The sequence below is a fragment of the Colias philodice genome, chromosome 5, assembly GCF_061535455.1.
Source record: "Colias philodice isolate Cphi_HAF_F1 chromosome 5, ilColPhil1 Martin Lab GWU primary, whole genome shotgun sequence".
NCBI lineage: Eukaryota > Metazoa > Arthropoda > Insecta > Lepidoptera > Pieridae > Colias > Colias philodice.
Genome location: NC_143090.1, coordinates 893,145 through 909,269, shown reverse-complemented (window position 1 = coordinate 909,269; position 16,125 = coordinate 893,145). Strand labels below are relative to the sequence as shown.

The following is a 16,125-nucleotide window of genomic DNA, read 5'->3' as shown; positions in this document are numbered from 1 at the left end:
AAACTAGTTAAAAAACAGTTTAAAAAAGTTCTGTCTTGGACGTCCGTGTGTCTGTATGTGCGGATCCTTTTTCTTGTTAACACGATAGCGACCGAAATACTTTACTAATCGAGTCTTTTTTGCACGCCTCATAAGCGAAGCGTTGAGGTGGGTACTACTGTCACTTCGCGCAAAACATCTGATTTTTCAAACTTAAAATGTCTTTATGTATCATACATTGCACTTGTAAGATAATACATACACACACATATTAAGAAAAAACACTATTTTTAACGTTCATGATATTTTTGATGTCATTTTTGTTATTTAAACTAGTTAAAAAACAGTTTAAAAAAGTTCTGTCTTGGACGTCCGTGTGTCTGTATGTGCGGATCCTTTTTCTTGTTAACACGATAGCGACCGAAATACTTTACTAATCGAGTCTTTTTTTAGGGTTCCGTAGCCAAAATGGCAAAAACGGAACCCTTATAGTTTCGTCATGTCCGTCTGTCCGTCTGTCCGTCTGTCCGTCTGTCACAGCCGATTTACTCGGAAACTATAAGTACTACAGTGATGAAATTTGATGGGAATATGTGTTGTATGAACCGCTACAAAAATATGACACTAAATAGTAAAAAAAAGAATTGGGGGTGGGGCCCCCCATACATGTAACTGAGGGATGAAATTTTTTTTTTCGATGTACATACCCGTGTGGGGTATCAATGGAAAGGTCTTTTAAAATGATATAAAGTTTTCTAAAAAACATTTTTCTTAAAGTGAACGGTTTTTGAGATATCAGCTCTCAAAGTCGTAAAAAGTATGTCCCCCCCCCTCTATTTTTATAACTACGGGGTATAAAATTCTAAAAAAAATAGAGGTGATGCATGCTAATTAACTCTTTCAACGATTTTTGGTTTGATCAAAGTATCTCTTATAGTTTTTGAGATAGGTTGATTTAACTGTAATTTATTATATTTGCTGCTACGGAACCCTTTGTGCGCGAGCCCGACTCGCACTTGGCCGGTTTTTTTTCTCTTACGCTTGAGTATGCTCAGGAATAGAACCCTTTCATTTTTCAGGGTCTGATTCGATGTGGTTTAATTGTTATTAAATAAACAAAAATAATAATTAATAAATATTTATTAAAAAAAAATTATGAGGCGTGCACTTTTGGATTTTCCAAATTATTTTAATTTATAATGTGACTTAAACCGCGTAGTATGCGTTATGTTATTCAATGTAGACACTAGACGAACGTGATTTAGTTACTTTACATTGAATTAAAAGCAACAGAAATACATTAAACTACACGTAGGACACATAAAATCTATATATATGTACTAATTAATTGATTTTAAAAAATTCTTTCGGTGTTCGGAGATAGCTCCTTTGTCGAGGAAGGCTATAGGTATACACTATACACGTTTTCATCACGTTAAGACCAACAAGAGCGGAGCAATGCGGGTAAAACCGCAGTGCACAGCTAGTAATTAATGAAACTAGATCTATAGGTATCATTATTTTTTCATACATACAAGAAAATCTTGGTAGCCGAGACGATGTAGAGTATAAAAATTAAAAACCCATTGAATTTTTGTGATTAATTCGAAAATTTACTAAAAGTACCTATTAATATAATTATTAAAGAGAACAATTAACATTTATTTCAAAAATCAAGAAACTGAAGTTTCTTATAAATACAAGTCTCTATAACTCCAACGGAACTTATCCAGGATATCCCGTTTTTTGCCTTGCCATGGGAACTCAGTAGCCGTAACCGCATCACTGGTTACAGTTAGTGTAATTTAACCAGACACCTTCTACAGTTACTTTGATTTACTTTTACTTGAACATGGTATAGTGCAGGTTTCGTGGCTTGTGTTGGAAATAACTTTTGCGGTTTATTTCTTGTAAGATCTTGATTTTTATCTCGAAATTCGGCGTGATGTAATATGTACCTAATAGGTAGTTTGAAATTATGTAGGTATTTATTATTTAAAACAATATAACAAAGTACAACCAAATACTTTAATTTAATATTTTATTAAATACATAAAGCCTTAATAAAAGGCAGCAAAGAAATACATAAAACAAAAATATTACGACTTATGGAAATATGTTTATTTTTTATAAAAAGTGCAAAAGTATTTTTGTTGTGCATAATTATGATAAACTAGCGGTCCGCCCCGGCTTCGCCCGTGGTACATATTTACGTTTTCTCTACATAAGAATTAAGAACCATCCTCGTACTTCAAGGAATATAATAAAAAAAGAATTATCGAAATCGGTTCAGCCGTTCTCGAGTTATGCGCTTACCAACACATTTTGCGATTCATTTTTATATATAAGAAGATTAATATTAAATTTATTTTAAATATATTTTTCGTAAATCGCATTAGGTCAAATTGATAATTTAAACTAGATGGATGTTACTTCATCTCAACTCTCAAGTAAGAAAACATTAGCGTAACATTACTCAACCGATCATTTACATTAATTAAATATAAAATTAACATAAGCATAATGTTCTGAATTAACATCTTTTATCTTTTAAAATCTGTTGCTTGTATAATTAATAATTTATGTACCTACTCATAATTCACTTATGATTATGTTTTATGTGCAAAAAAAGTTGTTTATTTTTTCGAGACTTTCTTTTATAGGCGATTCAATTCATATACTCCATTCACCTTAAATAATAATATATTGACGTGTCTTTGTATTAGACTACTAGCAATCCCCTGCGGTTTCACCCGCATAGATAGCGATATTGTTACAGTGAAAAGTCTACTATAGGTCGGACTATAGGTTTAATTTTTAATCACATGAAAATCACCTTTACCGCGTCGGTCGCGCACTACGGCCTTTTTTTTTGTTTTAGTGGGGAAATCTTTCATAGATACCCACGGCCTCCGGGGGAGGGGCCGTGGGTTATGTCGGATTCCTACCGAACAAAACCCCACTGTGTTCCGTCAAGACGCATATTGGTAGAATTCCTCCGTGACCCCCGCACTACGGCCTGCTCGAACAACTTTTAAAAATTCGTTATATCTTTTGAATGGAATATCCAATTCTTTTCATTTAAAAACTATTTTGCTGGTATTGAAACAGTCTATAATAAAACATCATTTAATGGGATAAGGATTAATATATGTGTATGGATAACATGGTTTGATTACTGTCGGCACTTCTATTTACTTTGAAAACGTAAAAAAGTTGTTGTAGTAACATAACTACTGAAGATGGACATATGGTATCGCGGACTTTCTTGTAGATATTGATCCATTCTATAATACCGTAGAACATTTTTTTGTTCTATCTTCAATAGATTCCGCAGCGCACGCGATGACAGAAGTTTTATTGAGGATTTTTTTACACCTTGGGTTACATTATTGCATTTTTGGTAAGGATTTCTAATTTTTTTGAAAAAGCAATATAGCCTATGTTGCTCAGTAAATATGTAGCTTTCTAATGGTGAAAGAATTTTTGAAATCGGTCCAGTAGTTTTTGCGTGAAAACCATACATACATACATACATACATACATACTTACAAACTTTTCCTCTTTATAATATTAGTATAGATTAACTTAAATATTCATAACGTTACAAAATTTACAAAAATATAAATAAAAACAAACAAATTACTACTACACAGAAAGGAATGTGGACGGTAAAAAATTCTCATGGAGAAAATTGCCCAGTGATGACGTCACAAAAATATTCAAAATACGTGATAATCAAACGATTCGTTCGTCCCGAGATCACGTTCGCTATTGATTCTCAAAAGCAATTGATGTTATGTAAGCTGTTGTATCATTTCATTATATTGTATGGAAATAAATTAGGTACGGTTTCATTTTTGTTGTACCAGAATCCTCCGAACCTACAAACATTATCCCCCACAAAAACAACTAATTCTAACTAATGCGTATCCAAAAGGTCTTCTTGAAAAGCTCTGTACCTACTAGAGAGCTCATTTTTTTTTATGCAATAGGGGGCAACAGAGCAGACGCGTCACCTGGTGGTAAGTGCTCCACGTCGCCCATATGTACGCGCAGTGTCAGAGACATTGTGGGTATGTTGCCGGCCTTTCAAGTAGTTTCTCTTCTGCCATTTGTATTACAAATTAAAATAGCGTACGCAATTGAACCTCACCTATTTAATTATCTATTTAATTAACTAACAATATTAATTCACTATTCAACTGAAAATTACTAAATTAAGTTTATAATTACTAGGCCACCGTCATTTCGCGCCATTCGCTTCCCCTCTTACCATAAAATGAAAATATCTTGCAGGAGCATAACTATGGAGAAGACAAGATTTTTCCGTTACCGGCTCGGAATAAAAACTAATCTATGTTTTACGCGATTGCGTAAGGAATCTCGCAGTCGGCTACCGGAGTATATATATGTAGTAAGAGAGCTCGTTGCGTTATATCTCACTATATCTAATGACTAATGTAATTATTAACTAAAGAAAACAGCTTTACGCGTTTACTTCAATTCATCAGATATAAAAAAATATATAAATAGACACAATAAAAGAATACATTTAAAATAGGGATGTAACGATACCGATACCGATACCGATATATCGGCTGATTAATCGGCAAGCCGATATATCGGTATCGCCGATAATAAAACAACCGATACCGATATCAAACAATTCAAAAAACCGCACCCAATGAACGATGCGGGAGGCCGCCCACGCGTGCGCACTTTGTTTTCTGAAAAAACTCTACCAATAGTAAACTTTTATTAGGTACTGATTTTATGTGTATTACTTAAAGTTTAACTGACTTTGTAAAATAATAATACTAAAATAAATGGTTTTGTTGTTTTTTGATTTGGTATTTTTATTTAATAGAATACGATTAACAGTTGAGTCTCTGTTAAATGCTGGTAACTTTTTATGCATAATTCACTATTTATTTTTCTACCAAGCCATCGATATCGGTATCGGTATCGGTATCGCCGATACATTACTGCAAATATCGGTATCGGTATCGTATCGGCAAAATCATGTATCGTTACATCCCTAATTTAAAATACACACAAAATAATAGAACACAGAACAGAAACATCGTAAACAGCTTAATTTAAAAAGCAAAGATAGTACCTTAAAAAATCTGGAAGGTATGTTGCATTTGCAAAAGGGCCATAATATTTCAGGAAATAATTTAAGATTTTAAGTTAATGGCTCGTAGATATTTATTTATATTTACACTCCATTTTTAGATATAAAAAGCTAGACTGTACCCACTCAATTCAAAATAGAATAAAATAAAATAAAGCGCTCTCAAACCATAATTCAATACGACATTTTTCTATCTTGGAATAAATTACACTACAATCATGTCAATGTACCAAGAAATACTAGTTACTAAGTGTTGACAGGTTTTCATGTAGACAACATATCGTAAAGCATAAAAAGGTCACTATAAATGGATAAAAGTAAATAACTATTATACATTTTAATTTACGTGTACGCGATAGTTGTAGTTGTAACTATGGTGACTCTCAGCAAAGATTTTCGATTTCAAGCCCATGGTCGGAAACTAGACGAGTAAAAAAGAATGATATTAACTAAGATAAATAGGAAATTCCAGTATTGATGTAAAATTTAACTTTCAATGGGAATATTCATGTCACATTACTTCACGTAACTTCGTAATTTGTATACGACTCAGATAAATGATATAAAATATTTTTTTCTGGACGCCAATTCTTATTGTTTGAAAGTCATACATATATTTATCGCAATATTAGTTATTATGTTAATAGACATACAAACATACAGGTAGCTACAATAGCTACATACGTTTCAAACTACAATCCCTCTTTATACTTCATTCTAAAAGTCGGTTAACAACTATTATAATTACAAGCACACAGATCTTGTTCATCTCCTTACCCAACTGTACTATGCAATATATGCCCACGAAGAATAGCCACCTGGGAATCGGGTCATTTGTCGCGACCTTCAGTTTCGTGTGAAACATAGCGAAAATATTATAAATACTAATTAAAAAAAACATCTGAGGTCGTCGTTTGTTCTATGGCAAAGCATCCAAGACATGAAGCAAAAATCTTGTGAATAATATTGTTGTGGGAACAAGAAGTTCTGACTTTATCATCCAGTTATTTTTTTAAATAAATATACTAGTTATAAGAATCATTAATTAATTACATAAGTTCAATAGGAGAAGAATAAGAAGTTATTCGTAATAATGTATCTGAATCTATACTAATATCATAAAGCTGAAGAGTGTTTGTTTGTTTGTTTGAACGCGCTAATCTCGGGAACTACTGGTCCGATTTGAAAAATTCTTTCGGTGTTAGATAGCTCACTTATCGAGGAAGGCTATAGGCTATATACCATCACGCTACGACTAACAGGAGAGGAGCCACGGGGGTGAAACCGCGCGGAGCGGCTAGTTCATTAATAATATTAGTAGAATATCTCTTGTAACTGCATATTGCTATAGGCTTTTGACCTCAGCACGTATTTATACATTTAATTTTACGTAGTTCAAGACTCGATGTAAATCATGCAAATTTGAATTAAATGTCATGGTCATTAGAATTGTATTTTGCATGCAAATAAGCGAGCGGATTTGCTGTCCTGTTGGGTTTTAGGATAATGACTGTATTGTTATTGTGTGAGATAATTATTGTAATGGGAAAGAGGTAAAGCGTATAATTTGTACATGCAATATTTTCTGAAATTTAATATAAGCTTAAAGCGAGGTTATTAAGGATAATTATTGAATGCTGGCACAGAAATGTGATTGAATCACGAATTTACCCGTTTTAATTTTTAGTAGTTAAGTTCATAGATCCTCTTTCTTTCTACAATTTTACTTCAGACAGACAACGACAGCAGATAAGTACCTAATTAACTTAAGAAGACATGGGCATAACCAAATATGTATTATAATAAAAATTAAATGGCTGTTATTTGGCGCCAGATTATGTATTTCTTCAAAACCTATCGAGTCGAGCTCCAAATTGATATTCAACTTCATTGAAGAACAATGAAAAATTAAGTTATCATTTTTTCCCAGCCGGGGTATTTGACCCTGTAGTAATTGTTCTCATAATCTTTGGTTTTCTAAACTAAATTTTCCGTTTATATTATGACCCAATTCTGACGTCTCACCCCCTATAGTGTGTTTTTTCTCTTTTTCATTGTTTTTACCCATTGTTCTAACAATTGTTCCTTGCAGCTGCGTTTTATGATATAACAACATCGTAACGCTCATAAAGAATGTGATTCGTAATTATCGTTAGGTAATACGCTAATTTATTCGCACATAATTCTTAAATATTCAATTATAAGGTATTTACTTTATGTGTGCGTTGTAAATTATTCCATATTCATTAGGGCAAATCATCATCAATTACTGAGAAAGTTTGGGTCCCTTAATTAAACGAAATTGGTAGCATTACAATGCTAAAGTACCATGAATATGGTATATAATGCTTTTTGCTAGCATAAAACAACAATAAAAGAACATCTTTTCGTTTTAATTTTGCTATATTTAGGGCCGATTGTTCAATGCTTGGATAAAACTTATCCGTCCAATAAAGTATTACACGATAATATTTAAGTCTCACGTAAACTGTCAAATACGGGCAATTAGAATACGTTTTAAAATGGTAGTTTTATACATTATTCGACGAATAAGTTTTAACCAAGGATTGAAAAATCAGCCCACGTTTTTGATTATCGATGCGTGGATCAGAATTACGGAAACAACTGTTTCAAACAAAAATAAACCGCAGGGACGAAGGCTACCCAGCAGAAAAAAACATGAGGATATAAAATTGTAGTAGTGCAGTTTATTTTCAGTAAGACTGGATATGAATAAAATTCGGAACACGAAGCGATTTCTGAACGTAACTTTACGTGACCTCCGAAGCGAAACGCAAAATAAATTATTTGTATAGGAGTTTATCCGCAAGCTCTAACTACTCTCTCCTGCATTCTACTTTGCGCTTTATACGAAAATAATGAAGATATTTTTCGTAGGATATAATGATGTACTTATTAAATACGGACGAGGCAACGAATTACAGAAGAAATAAGATGTGAACGAACTTTCGATATATGTATGTATAGATTATCATCAAAATAATCAAAATAATTCTACAAAATGACCCGCATTTTCAACTTCATACTCTGTCTGCACTCACTTAAAGATTTTACAAAAAATAAAATGCATCCATCAGGGATTTTAAAAATAGGTATCATTAATGAGCGAAATATTCGTAAAACTATATTTTCATATTTGCAAGGGCACAGTTACAACTTAGCAGCTGCAGCGGTTTGTAATTATTATAAAATATGATAATATAAACGTAATTTCCAGTGGTCTTTCATAATATTTTCTCCCATTAGTCATGTCTGTTGGTCAGCGTATAAAAGTGAAACTTAGAACTGTTGAGAACAATACAACTGCTATGGTGTCGGGTTTCTAAATTATATTTCCTGGTTGTTCCCAGTTCATGTTCAAGTAACGGAGGAAGATTACGTGAAACATATATGTATATATAAAAGGCATGGGTATAAAATAACACCTACCTAATTGAAAAAAGTACAAAGACAAATTTTAATTCCGCATTTTATCGGCATAGAGTTACGAATAAATTTTAAGTAAGTCCATAATGTTCCTCTAGTTTTTTGCTATTTACGTATGCTTTAGTTTCAACAAACCGTTTCTGTTCGCCTTTCTGTTTGTGCTGATAATAATCATTGAGACGTATTAAACGATTTTGTCATTGAACTTTCACTGGAACAAGCTTGTAGGGCAACTTAGGTAAAATTATATCTCATAATTTAGATAAAGTCACGAAGACCAGCCAATTAGTTATTAATAAATATTTGATATCAATCTACGGTACCGGATCTGGGCTAATATCTCTGTCTATTCATTCAGTTTCAAGTCATTTAGTTAGTATTTCAATACTGGCAACTGCAAATTGCAATGTATACCTAACTATATGCATAGTTAAATATTGTGCAGGAATGCGGATCGCCTTGACGCCACGTGTTGACGTGAATTAGAAGATCGAATATCCAGTAAGGTTAGAATCAAACTACAAATATTATAATGGATAATTTACTGATAAATCTATAAGTATAACCCTCTTCTGGTTGGTTGAAATGAGTTCCAGACTTTATATGTGTGCTTATTTAATTTAGACCTTATCAGCTATGAGATTAACAAACATCCAATTCATTTTCACGAACTGTTCGTGTTTATTAAAGGACAAGACGTGCTAATGCTAAAACTAAGTTATAAATGAGATTTTTACAATTTTTATTATAGCACAATATGGTAACGGTAACTTACCGTTAAATTTATTTAGGTATGTAAACATTAAACACAGCAAAACAAACAAAATCTAGTATGTTTTCCTAATGTTGATAAACTTGGTGTCAAAGAATTATATTTGTGTTACGGAAGTCGTTATTTAAAACAATCTTGTAAACCGAAAAAAGCTTTTCAAATTATGATTTAAAATTATAATCTAGACCGCAATAAGAAACAAGGAAATACAAAAATTTTAATCTTAACACATCCGCTAGCGATCTCCAATACGAAGAATATCTACTTAGTCATAAGTTGCATAAAATTGATTGAGCAACCTTCAAAAGGTTAATGCAGTCAGATTTAAAAATAAGTATTTGAATTGCTTTGGATATCTGGAATTCATATTAGAGGAAGGGACGTATTTCAAGTGTAGATTCATTTTATGATTCCTTTTTAAGGTTCCGTACCGAAAGTGAGCGAGCGAGACTCTAATTTCCGCGTCATGATAATTGTAATTTTTTTTAAATAGATTTACTTATTTTTTTTTTACATTCAGCCATATTAAGATATTAAACTGTTCTCGTTACCTTGGCACTCTAAAATTGAGGTGACTGTTTTAAAAAGTTGTGCAAGATTCGACTCTCGACGCAAGCATTAGATGTTAGATCATTCATGATTGGTTGCCCAGAAATTGTTTTTTTTTACATCGCTCTACATTGCATTGTAAGCAATTGTAACAGAAAAATTAGGTCTATGAGCTTAAGCTATCTTCATGATCAGTGCAATTTTCATTTAGGTATTCCATACTGTATATATAAGTATACGTAGTATATTATTATTAGTCTGTGATATAAGTAGTTATTTTAGATCATGTGAAGCATATTTTTAATATGCTAATGTATGCATTGGGAATTTTTGTTTAATAATTTTTATTTATTCTTTGGTAATAAATCGTATCACCTTTTATGTTATCAAGAACAAAGGATAGATACTTTTAGTATTAACTTGTACCAGTTTTACTGGTGTGTCACTGCTACGGCTATGTTTAAACTTTAAAGCTATAATCTGCATATTTAACTAAATAATTTAACAATTCCTTTGGGTTAAAAGCTAGATCCGTTTCAAAGCCTTTAATTATAGCTACAAAATATCGAAGGAAAGCTATGATTCATATCGACTCACGACCGGACCGTGCGTGACAAACCGACAAACCGGTAGACTCGGACCTTTACTACAAGGCCGTACGCCGTTACTTCACTTTTTCAATTCGCATATAACATAGCCGTAGACTGTGGTAGAGATTTGAACAATAATGACGTGGGAAGATAAAGCAATACTATGTTTGGGAACTAGCTCTCCGCGTGCTAGCTATCGCACACTATCGCGCGAAGGTTTTACAAATTCCCATGCCCTATCTCTGGCGGTTTATATTTTCATAGACGAAATAGGCTCTGTTTTTCGCCTTTTTAAAGAATTTAATTCAAAACTGTTTACCGGTTAGCTTTCGCATTTATAGCATAGCATGATTTGAGAAAGGCATACTTTTGCGTTCCCTTCACATCGAATGTATTTCCTCGTAGGTAGTAAGTACCTAGTTCTCAACTTTATTGAATGACAATAAACTGTTACCAAGATCAATTAAAATAATTAGTTGTAGATGCGTCGATTGGGTAGGATTTCTAACTTTTTAGTTTTTCTTCAATTGCGTGATAAATACAAAATTGTTAAGAACAAGCTTGTAATCTATACTAATATTATAAAACTGAAGAGTTTATTTGTTTGTTTGTTTGAACGCGCTAATCTCGGGAACTACTGGTCCGATTTGAAAAATTCTTTCGGTGTTAGATAGCTCATTTATGAAGGAAGGCTATAGGCTATACACCATCACGCTACGACCAACAGGAGAGGAGCCACGGGGGTGAAACCGCGCGGAGCGGCTAGTTATTTTATATAGAGTCAATTAAAAGATCGGTCTGTGAAACAGGTAGGTTCTAATATATCTAATCTCTTTTCTCAACTAAAAATAAATGAAAGACCTCTCAAGTAGCCGTATAAGTTACAGAGCAGAGCTTTTCAAGATTTTGCTTCTGGCGCAGACCATTAGATTAAGTAGGTACCCACTTATATTTAAAATTAATATCCCTACTTGAGTCTATAAATACAACTAGGTACACTGGCTATATGCAACGGCTGCAACTCCAGCTGTTTGCACCCACGTAAAAAGCTGCAAGCTTTCCACCCTATTTCAAAATTGTAATAATAATTCATTGTTTTTGCAATTAAATATCGCTATTTTTTACACATGTTTTATTATATTATGTCGCTAAATATTGGAACGTGTCATGCATATCTCTTCCTTTGTCCCAATGAATCATCCTAAAAGTTAGGACATCCGACCTTAAAAATCGACTTTTTAAATGGTTTAAAAGTTATTCGTTGTTTAAAAAGAACAATAGGGAATATTATAATTTATATCGATACTAGATTATACCTATGTACCTACCTTTCACGGGGTGAATTTTTTTGTGTCTGCAATTTTTGGAAGATTAACAGAAAACATACCTAGGTAGTTATTGATCGTTAATTTAACTTTAAACCTTCGGATAATACCTATCTAATATTATTTTGTAGGAAATACCTAGTCTTTCTGAGATTGCGTAGGTATGCTGTATGCAAAACTTCCTTATTTACTGCTCTTACTCTTACCGCATCATAATTCATAATCGGTTACGTCGTTCAAAAGTAATCGGTAAACAAACAACCTACCTAGGTAGGTACATAATAAAATTTGTCAAAAGGTTTAGATAGAGAATCAGAAGTTCTAACTCCGAAGTCCAACATGCTCGAAGTACCTACCTACCTATGCAGTTGCATTACCTAATAATTATCTGTACCTATCTATCTAGATTACCAGTTACCTTAGCTACTTACGTTATAGGTAGGTATTACCTAGGTTAATCGTTATGTCACGGAAGAATTCTACCATACCCGTGGCCCCGTCGTTGATGCGGCTTGACGGAACACAGTGGGGTTTTGGTCGGTAGGAATCCGACATAACCCACGGCCCCTTCCCCGGAGGCCGTGGGTATCTATGCAAGATTTCCCCACTTAAAAAAAAAAAAAAAAAAGGTTAATCGTTATCGTTATGAACGAAAATTTCATAGACAAGATGTTAGGTATTTCCTACCTATTTAAAAAAACATTGTTCTAATTATTATTATTCTTACAATAATTAGAACAATGAAGGAAGGTAGGTCCATAAGTAATATAGGAACCTTAGAACAAGAGTCGGTACGTACCTACCAACTTACAATAAACTCTTTTTTGGCATTACCCTCCATTTTTGGCTCGAATATTAGATTACAAAAGCTCGCATTTATATCGTCACATAGGTAGGTATGGGGTCTTAACAATGGGATCATTGACATAATTATTAAAATAATGAACTCAAGTCAAACGGAAGCTTTTTAATTAAAACAAAAGGTGTTTGTAAGTACTTTTAATGGGTAGGTACCTACTTACGTTTAAGGCTGGTTCACACTTTGATTAGTGCGAGTGCAGGTGATGAGTAGTACTACGTGTGGACAGCGACTGTTTAGTGCGAGTGTTTAGTAGGCTGTGTAGTAAAGTGAATAGAAGCGTGTTCTATTTTTTTGCGAGTGGACTGCGAGTAGCCACGTCCCGCGCGCCCTCCCTTCGGGCGTTTGTCCACTACAAGGAATTTTACGGTCCGGCATTCCGATTTTTTACGGTCCGGTATGGCACGCCATTAATCTATATACTAGCTTGTGCACTAGACGTAATTTTACTGTCCGACATTTTACTTTTCCCTATTCCGGATGGTTTTTTGTGTCTACGAGTCGCTGTAGGTATAATTGTTTTCGAATGCCCACTTGCTTGGATTTTACTGTTTTTACTGCATATGCCAATTGAAAGTAAGCTCTTGTTTTACTTTCTTTTAGTTGGCAATGAGATTTGAGAAGTCGGTATTGTTATTTTATATACATTGACCAAGCAGTGACCTATAATTATTATCTAAGTAAGTGTTGGTAAGTTAAAGTTCAAGTGGGAATAGCTTTAGCTCCTCGTCACCGATTAAAATAAATATGTGAAACACGCATTTTAAATCTCTTACGGAACTTTACTTTTTATTATAACGAAATAATATAATATTTCACCTTCTATATTTTTTACTCGTTTCTTGTAAAATGCAAAAACAATCATTTATGATAGCATTATACCGCCAAACTTCCTTGAACTGTACCGCACTGATCCGAGTAAAGACGGACAGGTGCACAAGCAATTCATCGGTTTTTTCATGCCACACCGGACCGTAAAAAATCGGAATGCCGGACAGTAAAATTCCTTGTAGTGCACAAGCGCCCTTCCCCATCACTCGCAGTGTGCCTGCCTAAACACGTCTGGACAGGAGTGTTTAGTGTTTAGTGTTTAGCGTAGTGTGTAGCGTCGCGAATTTCACCATTGTCCTGCACTCGCACTAATCACCTGCACTCGCAGTTGAATTGGACACTACTCGCACTACACACCTGCACTCGCACTAATCACCTGCACTCGCACTAATCAAAGTGTGAACCAGCCATAACGTATAGAAGTCTGTTAGTTAATAGGTAGTTTACTGCATGATCGTAAAAAATATCTGACCTGACTAAGTAGACACAAATAGACTTACAATGAATAAGTGTTCTTTACTTAAATGAATGAAAATTGAATTATTGTAATACGCAACGAGATTTAGCGTTTCTTTTTACTTTTTAGTCATTTTTTTTATTATTAATTCTTCGCTCACTCTTCCCTCTAGTCCCTACTACTTTAAACTCCATTAATCAAGCTTCCACACTTAAGTATTTACATAAATACAAACTTCTTTTGAAGTATTGAAAGCACTTACCGTTTGTAAAAGTTCAAATTAAAGTAGCATGGCATATATCCGGGTATTTCGTCGCAAAGGAGGCTGCAACATCTAGGTAGGTATGTTAAATTTCAGACAAAACTTCACGACTCAATACCGTTAGCTACAAGATTCCGACATCGGCTTCACTGAATACAAATTGACACAAACAATCACTAAACACGAACAAATCGGCCACTAAACGGGAAAGTACACGCACTTTATCACTTTTTTTAAGTAAAAACTCGCGGTCACTAGATTTTTAACTTGTTTCCCAAAAAAATTGTTACTTGCCACCGTGGTATTGTGCCCGCGACTGACATCCTGACATGTTTACAATTTCAAAATTTGTACTAAGTTGAATAACTTGAAATGCGTATATTGCTATCTCTTTCGTGTAAACGCGTTTGTAGCTTGCGTAAAAGAGACGGAGCCCTGCCCACATGATTTTGCGTCAATAGCGCCTCTTGTGGTTAGAAAGTAAACTACTTCGATTTTCTAGGACACCAATATCGATATTTTGCGGAGTTTAAACAGAATGCAAAAGATGGCGCTTATTGTACTTTATTTAGTTGTATCAAATCACTAGATGTCGCTGTATAAGTATATTGCACTTTTAAAAATCTTGGATTTAAATATTATTATTATTATAAGAAAGTCGGTTGAAAATTGTAATACATATAATATAACATTTAAGTTTAATTCAATTAAAAATATAATTGTAGTATTTTGCACATATAAATTTTGTTGAATCTGCATTCTAAAACATTGAGATACTATTTTGTTATAATAGCTCAATAGCTCAATGTTCTAAAATAAAAAAAATAAATGAGATAAAACCACAGATAATAAAATAACACCATACATACTACAAGTTAAGTATATCTTGCCATTTATTATAAAGTTTTATTTAAAAATATTAGGTAACTAAGCTTTGAAGCTTTGAGTTAGTTAAGTAGGTATGCTAAACAAAAAATTAATTCCTAAAAAGTACAATGTAATTTATTACACAGCTATTATCAAATTGCTATGATCAAGTATAAATTACCTACTTTAGCTAATCAGCGGTTTGTCACAAATGATTCGCACATAATTACGTGTGATTACTGCGGAATACTGCGAGTAATAATTATGTATTATGAATGCAAGTGTGAAATTAATATGTTTGAATAATCGCGACTAAAAATATCATCGTTGCAGCAAAGTTGCAATAAAATATAGCCATTTTTATAGCAACCAACCTGTTTAGCTTATAAAGAGTTTGTTTTTTTATCATTGAAAACTTAGATCCACTAACCAAATTGTGCTTAGATAATTAAGTAATGATCTAAGATTGAAAATAAGGCAGGATAAAATATTGAAACTTTTTGTAATGCCCGTGGGCCCCAGTGGACTCTGACCTCTGTGTTTTTTGTATATTTCCGGGGCTAGTCTATGCGAAGCAGGGGTGAGTGACTAGTATTAAATTAATTAATATGTAGTTAAACAGGTGCCCAGCTGTGACCACAGTCGGATAACGACTGCCACTACACAAGTAAATGGCCACGCGCCTGCGGACTTCATTTCACTCTCTATAATAGCTCTGTTGTGCTCAACATTTTGATTGTTATGTAAATTACATATATAATTAAAAAACGATGTAAGTATTAATTTTACTTCTTAATAAATTATTGAAATAATGATCTTATTTGCTTTAAACGAACCGAGGTGCAAACATGTGCTTTAGATTTTTTTAATATTGCAGTAATAATTTTCTTTTTTAAATAATATAAAATTCAAATAATATTATACTTAAAGACAATATGAAATTCCTGCTAAAATATGTTCAATTTACAATGAACTTTATTCGTATTCTCTATAAATTAATTTTAAATCACAAAAAATATCTACATTGTATTTCCATACGATACTACA

At 33.2% G+C, this 16,125-nt stretch overlaps 1 protein-coding gene across 1 annotated transcript in view; it reads right to left on the bottom strand.

Moving 5' to 3' along the window:
• Cad87A (cadherin 87A) overlaps positions 1-14,547 on the bottom strand; it is a 53,805-nt gene extending 39,258 nt beyond the window's left edge. Inside the window, exon 1 of the mRNA XM_089695383.1 lies at positions 14,212-14,547. The gene's annotated coding sequence lies outside the window, so the exon portion shown is untranslated. The remainder of the gene's footprint in view (positions 1-14,211) is intronic.
• Between the last annotated feature and the right edge of the window lie 1,578 nt (positions 14,548-16,125).